Here is a 4,676-nt window from a genome sequence, read left to right on the forward strand (position 1 = left end):
CAAGACTCCTTATCTTCTGGAGGTTTTGGGTAGAATCAGTTTTTTTGCCTTTCCCAGCTTCTAGAGGTCACCTACATTCCTTGGCTTGTGGTTCTATTCCAGCTTCAAATACTATAGGGACCCAGGAAGTCTTTCTTGTGCTATATTACTCTAATAGCAACTCTTCTTTCTATGCCTTTCACTTATTAAGGACTTCTGTGATTATGTTGGGCTTCTTTGTTAAAGCCACAGTAAACTCCCATCTCAAAGGCTGGATAGTTAGCAACCTTAATTTTATGTTAATTTCAATTCCCCATTGACATAAAACAAAACACATTCACAAATTCTGATGCATAGGATGAGGATCTCTTTGTGGCGAGCATTGTTCTGCCTATCGCAGACAGGATAAGTGTCTTTAGAATACTGATGCCCAGAGTTAGGCATTAATTTGATCTAGAATAGAACTCTGCCAGCAAATATAAGCAACAAAAGAAGTCCAGTCCCTGATTGAAAAGTCCAGAAAAAATTTCTGAGTCTCAGGCAAATAAGCCAGAGTTTGGTGAGGGAATCTGGTGGTGAATTACAAATCAGGAGAACAAGGTAGAATACCTGTTATAGTATTAAGTCAAGGAGATGAGAGAAGGCTTTTCTAAAAAGCTTAATAATCTCCAAACAGCCCACAGTTCATTCCAAGCAACATGGCTCAAGGCAGCAAGATCATTTCTTTCTCCTTTACCTTCTACTAGAGGGAATTTTGGAAACAAAAATCTCCATATTACAATAGCATGTATCAAGTAACATTGAATAAAGAATGCATGTATGCCACTTTTATTATTAGATTATAAGTTTCCTATAGTAATTAAACAAGTACTGTATAATGCTGTGATATTGTGAGATGTTCAATGAATGAATGCTTCTCAAAAATTAATGCCATATATTGAAAGAAATACTTTATAAATTTATTAAATCACTCTTCAATTTAGATGCCTTTGGATAGATATATAATTGCATATATGTATAAGTGTGTATATATGAATAAATGTACTTGTAACATCGAACTGAATATTAAAATGTTATGTAGTGTTCCATTAGTCTGTATATTATGCAAATAGTACATACTAGTTTTAGCTATTACATTATTACTTCCTTGAAAAGAAGGCAGGTTGCCCATTTCATATTTATTAAATGATATCCTTAGAAAAACATGTAGAAATTTGTACTCATTAGATTTTGCCTTTCAATAGAGTATTTACCTTGAAAATTATATTTTTTTATTATTTCATTGGAAAGGATTATTGATATTATTCATAAATATGCAAAAGGAGAACAAATAAAAATATATTGCATCTTATGCTTGAGTGTGTTCAGTTCATAACTAGTGACAAATCACAGCCAGGTAGACTAAGACACAGTTAAACACAATAGTTCATTGTTAGCAGAAGAGAGGGCACAGAAACATGGCCCCAATTTTGATGGCTATGGAGACAACAGTGTCACAAAACAGAACTCAAGGTGGCTTGTTAGCAAGGTTAGCCAACCTAATTCTGAGTTAAGAATATTTTCTTTCCCTCTTGCTTTGTACCTCCTATTGCTTCATTTGCCTTTGGTTAGAACATTTGCTTTGCCTTTGCCAAAATACTGTCACTTTTGGTATAAATCAGAAGGTAGAGGATGTGGTTACAGAGATTTGGGACTCCCTTAATGGTAGCTACCCCATGATTCAGTCCGTTCACAGGTGAGTCAGCACTGGAGAACAAATGGGTTATTGTGTGTTGGCACCCATGGCCATATCCTTGATCTGCCAAGTCAAAATCTCACTGAGTAATTAAGGGAATCTCATAATGCTTCTTAAGTCCCTTCTTTGGCAGACATCACACAGTCTATGCCATTCTGCATGACATAAATGGAAAAGCGGGAAAAAGATAGTTAAGCCAGAAGCAATAACAGCAGATGAGTTGTGTTAGTTACTGAAGAAGATGAATAAGATGACCAAAACAGCAATGGAGAGGTCTACTTGCAATAAAATGTGCAAAACCTGCAATCAGTAGGCCTCTGAGTAATGTTGATACAGGCTTAATATTAGTGAACTAGGGTATTGACTGGGTGGTCATGATGGTTCCCAAAGGCCCAAGGCTAGAGTATTTACAGTCTAGACAGTTATGAGTGTCACACAGACCTCTAGGTAGACCAAGAATTGTAACATCATGCAACTAGGATGGAGTGGAAGAGAGAGAGATGCCATGTTCTTCATAGGAGGTCAGGAATTTACATTAGTGGTAAATAGGATGATGCTCAAAGAGTTGGGAAATGTTGGGAGATGTTTGTACATTTATCTATGTTTACAAAGTAAAAGGAGTAATAAAGCCTCATAAATAGTTTTAATAATCTGCTGATCTTGTCTTCTAAAAATTTTATTTAACACATTATATTTGAAATACTGGTTTTATTTTCTGGTAAAATATTGAGAAAAGCTGATGTTTATTTATTTTGTTACTTACAGTACTTGAAATGAAATTATATTCTTCTTAATCCAGTTCTTAATGATTGCAGAATATATTCTCAAAACAATTCTCAAAAAAATTGATTCTGATGATAAATCAAAAAAAAGAAACTGTTCATCAACTGCCTTTTAGCATTGAACAGTCATCATTACATTTTCAAAGACATGCAACTATTAAAGAGGAAAAATGTATGACTTAGTAGCTCTTCCTCTGTGAGCAGTGAATGCTACTGGGCTCTTGAAATTGTGAATCTCTGAGGGAAATTCAAGGTAGATTTTGGTTAGTAAATAAAGTAGTTGATTCCATTCATGTATTATGTGAGCAGTTTACGGTGAATCATGTTTACATAACTATTATGATTATATTATGCCTCTTCTGAGACAGAAATATTTCAACAAAATTATCCCAGATATTAACAATTTGATCCATTGATAATGGAATAGTCACAATGAATCATTCTGTTTTCTTTCTTCTTCCCCCTCCCCTTCATTTCAATGAACACTAATTGAATATGTAGTAAATTCCAGGATTTACTACATACTAGATGCTATACAATGTATTTAGTATTTATTTATTTAGTATTTTACTAAATACTAGATGCTATAGAAAGAATTTTGAAAACCAAAGACCTCATCCATAAAGAGTTTATAATCAAATGAGGACAAAAGGTAGAAATCAGAGATTGCAGGAGGTAGAAATGGGAGATATGATGGGAAGTCACACAAAGTGCTATCAGTACAAGGAGCACATTGCTTTTGTCAGAAGGAAAGTAAGCGAAGACGTGTTTATTAAAGGCTTTCAAAAAAACCCACTTGAATTATAATTAGAAGAAACTAGTTATCTGAAGGAGAGAGAAAAATACTACCCAATGATGATCAAAAGGGGAAAGATTACAAAGCAATAGAAATCCCTCTGTTCTCCAAAATCCAAAGATATTTAGTGGTTTTTGAGGAGAATGAAAAGTGAGTGGAGGGAAAAAGAGATTCAACTTGAGAGAGAGATGGTGACCAGATAACAAAGGGTTTTGAATTTTGTGCTAGGAAAACCAGACTTTTCCTGAAGGCCATAAAGATGGGAAAATCAAGATTTGTAGTACAGGGTGGGCCTGTGATGGATCGCATTTGGCGTTGTCTTTCCTTTTTAGATTGACCTGTTTTCAGGTACAGTACCCCTTCTTTAATGAATGATCCTGCCCATCCCAAACACCACCATAAACTGATGTATCAAAGTTGAAGCAATCAAATTATCTCCTTCAGAAACTTGGATTTCTGTGTAAGTCATGTTCTGTGTATGCTGAAAGATGGAAGCTTTGGGGTAATCATGTATTTGGAAAAGCAAAAGAAGATGCATAAGTATAATAATCACTCAAAGGGAAGAATTTTTGCTAAGAATATTAAGCCTGAGATTATGACTAAGTTGTGAATATCAACCTGGAAGAATTTGAAGAAAGGTGTATGTTGATACATAGAAAGTATCAAGGATGATGTCAGGGATTGGGATGAGAAGCAAAACTTTTGAGACAAATTCCAACATATTCAATGTAATCAGAGACAAAACTAGCAGATGGTTCCATAGAGGTAGACATAGATACATTGATATAACCAACAGCCTTAAAAATAGTTTTTAGCAGAACCTAGTAATAAATGCATCAACACAGGAATGGAAAACAAGAGAGATGAGAAAATGATAGACTAAAAAGGAGTGTGGTATAATCACAGAAAGAGCCCAGTTTTATTTTAATATTTTGTTTTATTTTAATGCCAAGTGTTGCAGAGAATAAATTTTGAAAATGATACCTATGTGAAAGGAATATGTACTGGAATAAGAGTTTTAGAGGGCACAGTGGAAAATTATGGGGAGAAGGCAGAAACACAAAATTGGTTAGAGAGAGAAAGCGGTGCATTGATGTCTTTGAGTCCATCTCTATCTGTGGAATGAGGGGAAGAGACGGTTGCACATAAACTCTGAGTTGACAGCAAAGTTTAAGTAACTACAAAGTAATACTAGGTAACTATCAACGCAAGGCATGGTCCAACTTCATTGCTAGAAAACTTTTCTCATAATGTATGAGAAGCTGTTGAGGCCCTAAGATTGGGCCTTCTTATAGGCAGGTCTACTAAACAGGTTAGTAAATAAGAATCTTGCTCTTCGTAATCTTAAAAGATAGTGGATCATTTTAGGGCAACCTTGTTTCTC

The sequence above is a fragment of the Ictidomys tridecemlineatus genome, chromosome 9 (assembly GCF_052094955.1).
Source record: "Ictidomys tridecemlineatus isolate mIctTri1 chromosome 9, mIctTri1.hap1, whole genome shotgun sequence".
In the NCBI taxonomy this organism is placed as follows: domain Eukaryota; kingdom Metazoa; phylum Chordata; class Mammalia; order Rodentia; family Sciuridae; genus Ictidomys; species Ictidomys tridecemlineatus.